This window comes from Macaca nemestrina, chromosome 14, assembly GCF_043159975.1.
Source record: "Macaca nemestrina isolate mMacNem1 chromosome 14, mMacNem.hap1, whole genome shotgun sequence".
In the NCBI taxonomy this organism is placed as follows: Eukaryota; Metazoa; Chordata; class Mammalia; order Primates; family Cercopithecidae; genus Macaca; species Macaca nemestrina.
This window is the reverse complement of record NC_092138.1, coordinates 78,152,853-78,167,750: the sequence shown is the minus strand read 5'-3', so window position 1 is coordinate 78,167,750 and position 14,898 is coordinate 78,152,853. Positions and strand designations below refer to the sequence as shown.

Genomic DNA, 14,898 nt, shown 5'->3' with positions numbered 1-14,898 from the left:
TTGGGTTGTTCTAGAGGCTGCTAGGAAAGAAATGAAACTTTTGCTTACACTGGCAGGTGAAGGTGAAGCGCTAAACTCCAAGGGAAAATACCCTAGTGCCTCGTTTTATTTATTTTTATTTTTATTTTATTTTTGTAGAGACAGGGAGTCCTTGACACTATGTTGCTCAGGCTGGTCTTGAACTGCTAGGCTCAAAGGATCCTCCATCGTTGGCCTCCCAAAGTGCTGGAATTACAGACCTGAGCCACTGTGCCTAGCCAAGTGTCTCCTTTTAGCAATGAGCTTGCTGTTGAAAAGGTTGTGTGCCTATGAGCTTTTGTGGACTCTTTTACAATTAAAAAAAAAAAAGTCCCTTCTAACCTATCGTGTTAGAAGTGCTGCTGTTTACACAGCAGAACCTGGAGGTTCACCTCCATGCAGTAGTTTGTGGAAAAGCTAGAGCAGTGAGGACCACGCGTCTCGGCTCAGTCCTGTGCCACCCACCATTTTACTTAAGCAACTCTTTCCCCCTCTGTGCCTCAGTTTCCTCGTCTGCCATCTGAGGAACTGGATGAGAGCAGTGTCTTTCAAACTGCAAATTTTGATCCATTCATAAATAATAAAATCAGTCGGCCAGGCGTGGTGGCTCATGCCTGTAATCACAGCATTTTGGAAGGCTGAGGTGGGTGGATCACCTGAGGTCAGGAGTTTGAGACCAGCCTGGCCAACATGGTGAAACCCCGCCTCTACTAAAAATACAAAAATTAGCTGGGTGTGGTGGCACGTACCTGTAATCCCAGCTACTTGGGAGGCTGAGGCACAAGAATCACTTGAACTAGGGAGGTGGAGGTTGCAGTGAGCAGAGATCATGCCACTGCACTCCAGCCTGGGCAACAGAGTGAGACTCACTCTCAAAAAAACTAAACTAAACTAAACTAAAATAAACTAAAATAAAATCAGTCTAGTGGGTTGCAACCTTTTTTTTTTTTTTTTTTGAGATGGAGTCTTGCTCTGTTGCCTAGGCTGGAGTGTAATGGCACAATCTCAGCTCACTGCAACCTCCATCTCCCAGGTTCAAGTGATTTTCCTGCCTCAGCCTCCCAAGTAGCTGGGATTACAGGCACCCACCATCATGCCCATCTAATTTTTGTACTTTTGTAGAGACGGGGTTTCACCATTTTGGCCAGACAGGTCTTGAACTCCTGACCTCAGGTGATCCACCTATCTTGGCCTCCCAAAGTACTGGGATTACAGGCGTGAACCACCGTGCCCAGCCTGCAACCATTTTTTTTTTAAAACAGAGAAATAGAATAGTTTAGAATACAAAATGCCAGGGTGCATTACAGTTAATATGTATTGTCTTGTGAAATGCTTGTTTTATCCATAAACACATATTACTGACACCAACACAAAATGTATTTTTCACTGTGAGTTATTCTGGGGAAAAAAAAAAAAAGAAGAAGAAAAAATGCTCAAAACATACCATATCGAGTTTTCAGGGCTCTTAAGCAGAGACAGACCAATCAATAGGTTGGCACTACTCCTTGCCTAATTGCCTATTTCCCATTGTTTGCCTGAGGACTGAGCCTGGCTCCAAGTGAACATGCCATTTGGCTCCTCGTCTAACTGTGGACACAGTGACCTAGAAAAGGAGATGCTCAACACTGCATTTATTGTCCAGCATGACGTCAGCCAGAAAGCATTGCAAAAATAATATTATGATTATTGAGTGAAGGTCTGTTATGTGCCAGATTTTGTGCTAAGTGACTTAAATACAGTTAAGTTCATTTTTTTTTTTAAGTTCATTCTTACAAGGTGTCTGTTGTTTAAGGTGTATATGATTGTCCTCATTTTTCAGAAAAGGAAACTGAGGCATGGAGAGGTTTTGGTGTGGCATTCCAAGGTCATAGAACGGGTAAGTGGCCAAGGTAGAATTGGAGCCCTTATCTGTCTGTCTCTAGAGTTCCCACCATTGCACACTTTTTCCAGGTTGGGATGCTTTGCAACGAAGTGACTTTGAAATAGCAGTTCCCGGCCGGGCGCGGTGGCTCAAGCCTGTAATCCCAGCACTTTGGGAGGCCGAGGCGGGTGGATCACGAGGTCAGGAGATCGAGACTATCCTGGCTAACATGGTGAAACCCCGTCTCTACTAAAAATACAAAAAACTAGCCGGGCGTGGTGGCGGGCGCCTGTAGTCTCAGCTACTTGGGAGGCTGAGGCGGGAGAATGGCGTGAACCCGGGAGGCGGAGCTTGCAGTGAGCTGAGATCCGGCCACTGCACTCCAGCCTGGGTGACAGAGCGAGACTCCGTCTCAAAAAAAAAAAAAAAAAAAAAAAAAAAAAGAGATAGCAGTTCCCTTCACATTGTATAAGTGTGTCTCTGGTTCTGACCTACAGGTGGTGGAATGGAGTTGGTTTACATTTCTAAGTAATCAAATTACCTTTCCTGGAGGGGGGCTGGGGGGTCTCAGAAGGCCTGAATTAAACTGAAGGTCTAATTTGGGGACATTCTTTTTTTCTTTTTTGACATGGAGTCTTGCTCTGTCGCCCAGGCTGGAGTGCAGTTGAGCTATCTCAGCTCACTGCAACCTCTGCCCCCCAGGTTCAAGCGATTCTTCTGCCTCAGCTTCTCAAGTAACTGGGATGACAGGCATGAGCCACCATGCCCGGCCAGTTTGGGGACATTCTTATTGCACAAAATTTCTTCCAGAACATTTGGTCCTTTGGGATTTCCCCAGATTGCCAACAATTAGACAGAAAATTCCAACTCCCCCTCCCTAGTTGCTTCATAGAATCCACCATTTTCCCCTGCCCTGCACCTTACCTATGAGTATACCTCTCTTGTGGGCTACATTGGTAATACCTTACTATCCAGGGAATCTTGGGTTTTGGGTGGTTTTTGTTGTTGTTGTTGTTTTTATTGCTGTTTTAACAAATATAACTTCATTTCACTACTTCTTTGCTGAGGCCACGTTCAACCAATGACGTTGGTTAGTAACGTGTTCAGTTTACCCAGGAATAGACGATGAAGGGATCAATATATCAACTTTTCTTATATTAGAGGTTTTAGAGATTTTTAAATTGAACATCCAGATTACACAATACACCCACTATCCCAGTGTTCTAAGGAAATTAGTCCGGGCTTAAATTAAGCTTAAATCTTGTTTCACATTTAAAATACAATTTAGCACATTAGTTTCATATGTTTCTATTTTCTAGCCTAAAAAACACTAACAGCTCTTTGACTACAGTAGTTGAAATCCTACTTAGCACTCAATAACTAACATAACTTCTCCAACCCCCAGGCAAGGCAAATTCAGTGGTCCTTTGGCACCCACTATGTTTTGCAAAATGTTACAGGCTTGACTCTCCATCCTTTATCCGTCCCCCATTCCCTACCTTCCATCCCTGAACTTACCCCAGGGCAGTAGCCACATTGTATTCTTACTTACCCTGATATCTGGCTCCCACACCAGTGCAGGATGAGATTCCCTGCATATGTGAAGCCTTCAATGTACGTTGTCACATTGAATTAATTTTTAAGTTAACTTTGTATTGAAGTATAAGATGCCTGCAGAAAGGTACATACTCATGTTTGAATCCTCACAAAGTGAAAAAGAATATACATCCAGCACCCCGGAAGCCCTGCACCATAGCCCACCATCCTCAAATGTCATGACTTTCCTAACTTGTAATGCCATAGAGTAGCTTTACTAGTTTTTGAACTTGTTATAAATGAAATTACAACACGAACTCTCTTGGTTTGGGTTTACTGCATTAAACATTATGTTGGCCAGCTTTAGCCATGGTTTGGTTTTGTTTTGAGACGAAGTCTTGCTTGGTCGCCCAGACTAGAGTGCAGTGGCGTGATCTCTGCTCACTACAACCTCTGACTCCCGGGTTCAAGCGATCCTCCTGCCTCACCCTCTGGAGTAGCTGGAATTACAGGTGCACATCACCATGCCCAGCTAATTTTTGTATTTTTAGTAGAGATGGGGTTTCACCATGTTGGCCAGGCTGGTCTCGAACTCCTGACCTCGGATGATCCGCCCACCTCGGTCTCCCAAAGTGCTGGGATTACAGGCGTGAGCCACCGTGCCTGGCATACACCAGTTATTTATGTATTCATTCTACTGTGGATGGACATTTGGGTTGTTTCTAATTTGAGGCTTTTATGAATAGAGTTGCTATGAATATTCTTTGTATATTTCTTTCTGTTTGGTATTTACTTAAGAGTACAATTGTTCAGCTTTAGTGGATACTGCCAAATGGGTTTAAGGGTGATTGTGGAAGTTGACAAGCTGATTCTAAAATGTATATGAAAATAGAAAGGACCAAACAATGTCCAGACAATCTTGAAGAACAAGGCTGCAAGCCTTACACTACTATGTATTATAAAACTACAGTAATTATGACAGTGTGGTGTTGGCACAAATAAGCCAAAGGACTGGAAGAGAGAATCCAAAAGCAGATTCACAATTATAAGCTACCTGATTTACGATATAGATGACATTGCAATGCAGACAAGAAAGGACAATGTTTTTAATAAATGGAGCCAGATCGATTGGATAAACAAATTAAAAAAAAAAAAAAGCTTAACCACACATTAAAATCAATTCCAGATGGGTTATAGATCTAAATGTCAGGATGTTTAAAAGTAAAACAATAAGGCTTTGTAAATACGTGCATTAAACAGAACATAAAAAGTACTAACTATAAATAGAAAAATTGATAAATTTAACTACTTTAGAAATGAGAACTGTTCATCAAAGGATACCACTAAGAAATTGAAAACAACCGGGCACGGTGGCTCACGCCTGTAATCTCAGCACTTTGGGAGGCTGAGGCAGGCGGATCACCTGAGGTCAGGAGTTCAAGACCAGCCTGACCAACATGGTGAAACCCCATCTCTACTAAAAATACAAAAATAGCCGGGCACAGTGGTGCACGCCTGTAATCCCAGCTACTTGAGAGGCCGAGGCAGGAGAATTGCTTGAACCTGGGAGGCAGAGGTTGCAATGAGCTGAGTTCACACCATTATACTCCAGCCTGGGCAACAAGAGTGAAACTCTGAAACAAAAAAAAAAAAAGAAGACAAGACAGACGAAAGGAAGGAAGGAAGGAAGGAAGGAAGGAAGGAAGGAAGGAAGGAAGGAAGGAAGGGCGGGCAAAGCACAGACTGAAAAAAGATATTTGCAAAAGTATATCCAGCAAATGACTTACAGACAGATGATATGAAGTCCTCCTACCTATCAATTACAAAAAGATAGACAACCCAGTCGGGCATTGTGGCTCACATTTGTAATCCCAGCACTTTGGGAGGCCGAGTTGGGCAGATCATGAGGTCAAGAAATCAAGAACATCCTGGTCAACATGGTGAAACCCCGTCTTTACTAAAAAAAAATACAAAAATTAGTTGGGTGTGGTAGCATGCACCTGTAGTCCCAGCTGCTGGGGAGGCTGAGGCAGGAGAATCACTTGAACACAGGAGGCACAGGTTGCAGTGAGCAGAGATCGCGCCACTGCACTCCAGCCTGGCGACACAGTGAGACTCCATCTCAAAAACAAAACAAAACAAAACAAAAAAGATAGAAAACCCAATAGAAAAAAATGGGCAAAAAAGAAAAAGAAGGAAGAGAACAGTGAATGAGCACTTTACACACACACATATTCAAATGACCAATAAACATATGAAAAGGTGCATGAGGGAAATGCTAATGAAAACTACCAGGAGATACCTGCACATTCAACAGTTGGACAAAATGGAATACTCAGGTAGTACTCAGTGTTGGTGAGAATGTAAGGTAACTCATGCTCTCATTTGCTGCTTGGGGGAATAAATATTGGTCTGTCCACTGGATTTCTTCTAAGCTGGATTGACTGAAGTCTGGAAAGCAAATTAACAGGATCTACCCAAATTTTCATCTCTCCCCAGCTCCCAGGGGAATTGGCTGGGGCAGGAGGATAGTGGCTAGGAAGCTCCATAGTTATTACTACCAAGCAAGTGTGCCTCAAGCTATGGGCAGGCATGTCCTTGCTCTCCCAATAGAAACCTCTATTTATTTCTTTTATTGTTTCTATTCATTTACCCAGGTGTCATCAAACACTCCCTGAGCGATATGCTCTGCTTGACCCTTTGCAAAATTCATGGTCATCATTGGGAGCAAGACTCATTTCTCACCAGGCTGGGCTCCCGAACTCCTGGAAAAATAAGCAGGCACAGGCTACAAACAACGTGTGGTTCTTATCTCATCCAAAGACTCGAAGCTCCTGACTATTAAATTTATCCTCAAAATAAATTCCTAGTATTCAGGATCACACTCATTTTTAGTTTTTTTACAGGTTCAAGTTCCAAAATTGTCCTCCTAGCGGGGCACCATGTAACCCCAGCAGTTTGGGAGGCCAAAGTGGGAGGATCACTTGAGTCCAGGAGCTCAGGATGAGCCTCGGCAACAACATGGGGAGGCCCTGTCTCTATTTTTTAAAAAAGGCCGGGGGTTGGCGGTGGAGGAGAAAAAAAATGTCTTCCTCAAAGGGATCAGCTTACCACCAGAGGTATATGTTGGCACCATTTGTCAACGTGATTGGTGAAAAATGTATCTTGCTTTACTTATCTCTTTGATGACTAATGAGATGGAACTTTTTTTTTTTTGAGTTCGGAGTCTCACTCTGTCGCCAGGCTGGAGTGCAGTGACACCGTCTTGGCAACCTGTAACCTCCACCTCCTGGGTTCAAGCGATTCTCCTGCCTCAGCCTCCCCAGTAGCTGGGACTAGAGGTGCGTGCCACCATGCCCAGCTAATTTTTGTGTTCTTAGTAGAGATGGGGTTTCACCATCTCTAGTCAGGATGGTCTTGATCTCTTGACCTCGTGATCCGCCCACCTCGGCCTCCCAAAGTACTGGGATTACAGGCGTGAGTCACCGCGCCTAGCCAAGACTAAACTTTTAAAATGTATTTGTAGGTCATTTTTATCTCTTTAATTGGTTTTACCTACTTTGTCCACTTTGCCATTATGTTTTCCTTGTGATTTTGCAAGAATGCTCTATATAGCAAACATATTAAATTTTCTTCTGTTACATCACAAATATTTTTCCAGTATTTGGTTTTATCCTTTTAACTTTACTTGTGGTGGGCTTTCTTTTTTTAGACATGTGAATTTTAATTGTTTATTTTTATTTTTATTTTTGAGACGGAGTCTCTCTGTCACCTAGCCTGGCGTGTAATGGCGCCATCTCAGCTCACTGCAACCTCTGCCTCCCAGGTTCAAGTGATTCTCCTGCCTCAGGCTCCCCAGTAGCTGGGATTACAGGCGCACACCACCACGCCTGGCTAATTTTTTATTTTTTGCATTTTTAGTAGAGATGGGGTTTCACCATGTTGGCCAGGCTGGTCTCGAACTCCTGACCTCAGGTGATCCACCTGCCTCAACTTCTCAAAGTGTTGGGATTACAGGTGTGAGCCACCGTGCCTGGCCTTTAACTGTTTGTATAGTAATGCCTGCCAATCTGTTATAACTGGTATTTTTGCAAAATACTTTCCTTTCTTGTTTTTGTTTTTGTTTTTTTTGAAACTTTAAAATCCCTCAAACGTTGCTTATTACACAAGTGAATTCTGATCCTCTTGATGGGCTTATCGGCAGGATTTATCGTAGCAAATATAGGCACTAGAGCCTCCAAACTTTGGACTTGCAGCAACCAGTGTCAGCTGCCAGAAGGATACATGTCATACTGGATGAGGATGTCTTTGATCTCCTTCTTGGAAGCCTCATCTACATATTTCTTTTCTATTTTTCTTTTCTTTTTGAGATAGGGTTTTCTTTTCTTTTTTTGAGATAAGATTTGGCTCTGTCATCCAGGCTGGAGAGCAGTGGCATGATCTCAGCTCACTACAAGCTCTGCCTCCTGGGCTCAAGGATCCTCCCATCTCAGCCTCCCAAGTAGCTGGTACCACTACCGCGGGCCACCACGGCCAGTTAATTTTTGCATTTTTTTTGTAGAGGGAGGGGGTTTTGCCCTGTTCCCCAGGCTGACCTCAAACTCCTAGACTCAAGCAATCTGCCCGCATCGGTCTCCCAAAGTACTGGGATTACAGGCGTGAGCCCTCACCCGCCCACATATTTCTGGCAACAGGCCACAAGGGCTTTGGAGATGAACTGACAGATAGTACAAATAGGACCCACATGACCGTCCCCCATCACCCTTCATAAATGTACACACCAACAAATCGCCCCTTGCCCAGAAGCAGCACGGGTTCTAGCAGCTTGTATTGCAGCGTGCCTGGCTCTATCATCTCCAGGGCCGCCAGTTCACCTCGTCCAGGCCATTAGGGCGTTTGCCGCGCACCACAACTGTGGGTTTCTTCTTGCGTCTGAAGACCTGCACAGACTGCAGCCGGCTCTTGGATGGCCTGGCTAGGTAGATTAGAGCTCCCCACCGCGCAGCGCCACAACCGGAAAAAGCACTACTTTTCCAATATGGTTTTATTTTTCTTTATTGTTGAGACAGGGTCTCGCTCTGGTTGCCCAGGGTTGAGTGCAATGGCGCCATCTCGGCTCACTGCAGTTTCAGCCTTCCGGGCTCAGGTAATGCTCCCACCTCAACCTCCCAAGTAGCTGAGATTACAGGCGCAGGCCACCACCCCCGGCTGGTTTTTTTGTATTTTTTGTAGAGACGAGGTTTCATCGTGTTGCCCATGCTGGTCTGTAACTCCTGGACTCAAGCAATCCTCCAGCCTTGGCCTCCCAAAGTGCTGGGATTACAGGCGTGAGCCACCACGTCTGGCCTTATTTATTTTTAAGTATGTAAATCACCTAGAGTTTATTTTGCACAGGGTCTGAGGTAGGATTCCAATTGTATGTGTGTGTGCACATAACTTTTTTTTTTTTCCTGAATGGTAGGCAATCATTCTAGCCCCATTTCTTGAATAATGTATACTTCTGCTTGTTCCTGTGTATTTCAATAATATACTAGTTGGATGATGAGATTTGGTATCAGAAGGATCTCCTTTAGCATAGCGGAAGGACTCCAGCATAGTAGATTGACCCCAGAGTGACGGGACTGGAGGTGTGGAACAGTAGAAGGCTCAGTTGATGCAACCCTGTGGGAGAAAAAGTGAATGCCTGAATTACAACAGGCACTTTGGAGAGGTGAGACGCTGATAGCCCCACTCTTTTCTCTGTTTTCCTATAATCACCTCTTCTAGCGGCCTTTCCCAAATCTGTAAGCCTCCTTCTGTCGTCAATGGAGGAGATAAAGCCCAGTTGTTAATCTTGGGGAACCTGGATTCAGAATGGTTCATTTAAATCTTGACTTAACCACTTACTAACAGCCACTTAGCCACTTACTAACAGCATCGTAATCTCAAGCAAGTTTCTTTACGGTTCTGGTCTCAATTCTCCCATCTGAGAAATGGGGATAATAGCAACAGTTATTGCAGAACATATCAAGGAGGATTTGACCGGCCAGGTACAGTGGCTCACACCTGTAATCCCAGCACTTTGAGAGGCTGAGGGGGGCAGACTGCCTGAAGTCAGGAGTTCGAGACCAGCCTGGCCAACATGGCGAAACCCCGTCTCTACTAAAAATACAAAAATTAGCTGGGCGTGGTGGTGCATGCCTGTAATCCCAGCTACCCGGGAAGCTGAGGCAGGAGAATCGCTGGAACTGAGAGGCGGAGGCTGCAGTGAGCAGAGATTATACCACTGCACTCCAGCCTGGACAACACTGCGAGACTCCGTCAAAAAAATAGATAAATTAATTAATTAAAGAGGATATGATCAGCTAATTATTCATGTGAGGCTCTTTTCCTGGTGCCTGGCATGGACTGGTTTTAATTAGTCATATTGTTATCAGTTTGTTTTTAAGAAAAGGTGTGACCATCACCTTTCTCAATGGAGCAAAACTTGTATCCTACCTTTGGATGGCTGTGGAGGTCTGGGTTTAAAAGAGAGTATGGGTCGGGCATGGTGGCTTACACCAGTAATCCCAGCACTTTGGGAGGCAGGCAGATCACCTTAGGTCGGGAGTTTGAGACCAGCCTGGCCAACATGGAGAAACCCCATCTCTACTAAAAAAGCAAAATTAGCTTTGCATGGTGGCACACGCCTGTAATCCCAGCTACTCAGAGGCTGAGGCAGCAGAATCGCTTGAACCCGAAAGGCAGAGGTTGAAGTGAGCCAATATTGTACCACTGCCCTAAACCCTGGGCAACAAGAGCAAAACTCCATCTCACACACACACACAAAAACAAAAAACAAAGAGTACATAGAGGAGTAGGTGGAAAGGGCAAGGTGACAGAGAGGGATTCCAGGTCAAATGATGGAAGGCACTGATCTAGAAATGTTTTCTCTAGGGGGCTTGTATTTTTTTTTTTTTTTGAGACAGAGTCTCACTCTGTGGCCCATGCTGGAGTGCAGTGGCCGGATCTCAGCTCACTGCAACCTCCACCTCCCGGGTTCAAGCAATTCTCTGCCTCAGCCTCCCGAGCAGCTGGGACTACAGGCGCCCACCACCTTGCCTAGCTAATTTTTGTATTTTTAGCAGAGATGGGGTTTCACCATCTTAGCCAGGCTGGTCTTGAACTCCTGACCTCGTGATCCACCTGCCTTAGCCTCCCAAAGTGCTGGGACTACAGGCGTGAGCCAGCATGCCTAGCGGGTGCTTGTATTCTTTAAGGTGTGCTTATGCAATGAAGCCTGAGAACTAAGGACTACCATTAGTAAAAATAAGTTAGCAGATTAATTGACCCAGCACAATGGCTCATTCCTATAATCCCAGCACTTTGGGAGGCCAAGGCAGGTGGATCACCTGAGGTCTGGAGTTCAAGACCAGCCTAACATGGAAAAACCCCATCTCTACTAAAAATACAAAATTAGCCAGGCATGGTGGCACATGCCTGTTATCCCAACTACTTGGGAGGATGAGGCAAGAGAATCACTTGAACCCGGGAGGTGGAGGTTGTGGTGAGCTGAGATCCGCCATTGCACTCCAGCTTGGGCAACAGAGCTAGACTCTATCTCAAAAAAAGAGAGAGAGAGAGAATGTTACTGCTAAACACACTGCTAGGAACAGGAGACAACAGAACCCAACATGTGACATGACAAAGGCTTCAGAATCTGTATAGATTCCCTCTTCAGCATCCCCCAAAAGTGATAACAGCCTTCCCTGGATGGAGAGAAAGAAAGAAAAGAAAGAAAGAGAGAGAGAGAGAGAAGGAAGGAAGGAAGGAAGGAAGGAAGAAAGAAAGGAAGGAAGGAAAGAAAGAAAGAAAAAAAAAAAGAAGAAAATTGTCGGCCCAGTGCAGTGGCTCCCACCTGTAATCCAAGCAATTTGGGAGGCCGAGGTGGGTGGATCATCAGAGCTCAGGAGTTTGAGACCAGCCTGGGCAACATGGTGAAACCCTGTCTCTACCAAAACCACAAAAAATTAGCTGGACGTGCTGGCATGCACTTGTAGTTCCAGCTACTTGGGAGGCTGAGGTGGGAGGATCACTTGAGCCTGGGAGGCGGAAGTTGCATTGAGCCGAGATTGTGCCATTGCACTCCAGCCTGGGTGACAGAGTGAGGCCATGTCTCAAAAAAAAAAAAAAAAAAAAAAAAAAAGTAAGAAAAGAAAAGAAAGAAAGAAAAGAAAATTGTCAAGCCTGGAAGGACTTAGGAAGTCATCTAGTCCAGTGTCCTTGCATTATACTGCTGGAGAACCTGGAGCCCAGGAAAAGAGACATGCCCAACCTGACGATCTATGGAGTTTTCCATCGTGTTCTGGGTCTCCTGACCCCAATGCAGTACCTGTAATCTCCACGTGGCCTCAAGATCAAAGACCCAGAAGATGAAGAGGGGGAACCTGCTTGGTGCAGGGCAGCCTACGCAGTGAAAAAGACATTGTTTCTGCCCAAAGAAGCCTGCAAATCAGCAAAGGAGAGAATTCAGGCCCAAGTAACAAATGCCAAGAGAAAGAGGGTAAAAACAAAAATCTTTAGGGTCTTTAAAGGGCTTCATCTCTCAGGACAGAATTGGGGAAGCCTTCTTGGAGGAGGTTATGGGGGAGCTTGGCCTGCAGTAGAGACCACAGGAAGGTGGAGGGGCACACCTAGAAGGGAGTACTAATAACAATTAATATTTATTGACCTGGCTGGGCATGGTGGCTCATGCCTGTAATTCCAGCACTTTGGGAGGCTGAGGCAGGCGGATCACTTGACGTCAGGAGTTCGAGACCAGCCTGGCCAACATGATGAAACCTCATCTCTACTAAAAATACAAAAATTAACTGAACGTGCTCGCTTGAACCCAGGAGGCATTGGTTGCCATGAGCCGAGATCGTACCACTGCACTCTAGCCTGGGTGACAGAATGAGATTCTGTCTCAAATTAAAAAAAAAGAAAAATTGTATTGAGCCATCATGTACAGGTTCTATGCTAAATACTATACAAGTTACAAGTGCGAGCTCCTTTAAATCCCATATCAACAGTGTAAGGTAGGTATGATAATTACACCTATTTTTCCGAAAGGGGAAATTGAGACATAGAAGATAAGGGAGTAGTCCAAGGACATGTGGCGGGGCAGTGTCAGATTCCAGAATGAGAATAAAGGCTGGAACGGAGTAACTCCGGTGTTTGGATGCCTGAGGGCGGATTCCGGGTCGGCAAGGGGGCGAGGATGTAGGATGAGGGATAGGAGATAAGGCACTCTTTGTTGAAGGCAAATCAACTTCCAGCTTTCCCCAGGCTCTTCCCTGACTACCTGGGGCCTCCTACAGCAGGCAAGGAGTACTCAGTTAATGGGGTCAGGACCCAGACTCACTGGCCTCTGGATGTGCCAAAAGATCTTCCAGAAGCCACCAGCACTAAGCTGAGGAGCCCTGGCTAAAGGGTCATGGAAGCGATTGGACTCATAGTGGAACCACATGTCCAGGCACCTGTTCCTGACTGATCTTATACCAGCCCTGGGAGCTCTGTGGGGCAGACCTTGGACCCTAATGTTAGAATCTGGTGCATACTTTCCAAATATCAATCACAACTATGGCTCAGCCCACATGAGGACAGTGGGGTTTACGAGTAAGGGCACAGGCTGTGGCAGCAGCCTAAGCCCTGCTCTAACAGCTGTGAGACCTCAGGCCAGCTCTAGCCCTCAGGACTTCAGTGAGTACCTGAGAGTGATCATCCCGACCTCATGGCTGGTTAGGAGGAATCTGTGAAATCAGATGAATGACAGCCAGTATAATGCCTGTTTAAGAAATGCTAAATTCTTGCACTTGACTTTGAGGCTTCTCTTCTTCTTGGAGTGGGCTGGGCATGGGATGGGCATGTTCCAGTCTTTGTTTCCTTTTCTTCCCTAAAAACAGATCCTTGGGTCTTTTGAGGCTTGAGAATGTTACTGCTTCTCACCTGATAGTGGTGAAGGAAAAAAGAAAGAAAGAAAGAAAGAGAGAGAGAGAGAGAGAGAGAGGGAGGGAGGGAGGGAGGTAGGCAAATACAAGTAATGAAAGAAAGAAAGAGAGAGAGAGAGAGAGACGGAGGGAGGGAAGGAGGGAGGCAAATACAAGTAATGAAAGGAAGGAAGGAAGGAAGGAAGGAAGAGAAAGAAAGAAAGAAAGAAAGAAAGAAAGAAAGAAAGAAAGAAAGAAAGAAAGAAAGAAAGAAAGAAAGAAAGAGCCATGCACAGTGGCCCATGCCTGTAATCCCAGCACTTTGGGAGGCCAAGGCAGGTGGATCACTTGAGGTTAGGAGTTCAAGACCAGCCTGCCCAACAGGATGAAACCTCATCTCTACTAAAAATATAAGAATTAGGCTGGGTGCGGTGGCTCGCACCTGTAATCCCAGCACTTTGAGAGGCTGAGGTGGGCAGATCACCTGAGGTCAGGAGTTTGAGACCAGTTTGGCCAACACGGCAAAATCCCATCTCTACTAAAAATACAAAAATTAGCTGGGCATGGTAGCACATGCCTGTAATCCCAGCTACTCAGGAGGCTGAGGCAGGAGAATTGCTTGAACCTGGGAGGCAGAAGTTGCAGTGCTGAGATCACGTCACTGCACTCCAGCCGGGGCAACAAAGCTAGACTCTGTCTCAAAAAAGACAGAGAGAGAGAGAATGGTACTGATAAACACTGCTAGGAACAGGAGACGAAGAAGCCAACATATGAAATGACAAAGGCTTCAGAACCTGTACAGATTCCCTCTTCAGCATCCTCCAAAAGTGATAGCAGCCTTCCCTGGATGGCAGCCACTATTTCAAGAGAGCCGCTTTCTTCAGCTCTCCTCCACCCCAGATCTTCCTGAGATGCTGCTGGAGTTTTGTTTACCCATTACACTTGCTGAACATCAACCTAGTGTTGTGGATGTGAGACAACTCAATGGCAAATGGGAAAGCCACTCAAGTGTTCATCAAGGGATGAATGGACCAACAAAATGCGGTGCATACATACAATGAAATAGTACTCGGCCATGAAAAGGAAGGAAATTCTGACACATGCTACATCATGGATAAACTCTGACGACATTATGCTAAGGAAATAAGCCTGTCACAAAAGGATATTTACCTATATACGTAGAGTAGTCAAATCCACAGAGACACAAAGTAGAATAGAGGTTACCAGGAACTGAAGAGAGAAGAGAATGAGGAGTTAGTGTTTAATGGGAACTGAATTTCTGTAGGAGAAAATGAAAACGTTCTGGAGATGGATGGTGATGATGGTTGCACAATAATGTGAATGTACTTAATGTTTCTGAACTGCACACTTAAAAGTGGTTAAGGGCCGGGCGCGGTGGCTCAGGCCTGTAATCCCAGCACTTTGGGAGGCCGAGACGGGTGGATCACAAGGTCAGGAGATCGAGACCATCCTGGCTAACACAGTGAAACCCCGTCTCTACTAAAAAATACAAAAAACTAGCCAGGCGAGCTGGCGGGCGCCTGTGGTCCCAGCTAC

The 14,898-nt window shown here is 45.3% G+C and overlaps 2 long non-coding RNA genes and 1 pseudogene across 3 annotated transcripts in view; 1 reads left to right on the top strand and 2 right to left on the bottom strand.

The window, feature by feature from the left end:
- Positions 1–7,643: 7,643 nt before the first annotated feature.
- On the bottom strand, positions 7,644–8,385 carry LOC139358052 (small ribosomal subunit protein uS9-like; annotated as a pseudogene).
- Positions 8,386–8,460: 75 nt separating this feature from the next.
- Positions 8,461–14,898, bottom strand: part of LOC105481038 (uncharacterized) — a 44,250-nt gene continuing 37,812 nt past the window's right edge. Inside the window, exons 2-4 of one of the 2 annotated variants that reach the window (XR_011612771.1) lie at positions 14,512–14,571; positions 11,766–11,878; positions 8,461–9,076 (exon numbers count right to left, since the gene is read on the bottom strand). This is a non-coding gene — a long non-coding RNA (uncharacterized lncRNA). The remainder of the gene's footprint in view (positions 9,077–11,765; positions 11,879–14,511; positions 14,572–14,898) is intronic. The other variant, XR_011612772.1, reaches the window with a different exon arrangement.
- The window catches only part of LOC139358189 (uncharacterized), a 22,439-nt gene continuing 18,653 nt past the window's right edge, over positions 11,113–14,898 (top strand). The window contains exon 1 of the long non-coding RNA XR_011612773.1: positions 11,113–11,320. This is a non-coding gene — a long non-coding RNA (uncharacterized lncRNA). The remainder of the gene's footprint in view (positions 11,321–14,898) is intronic.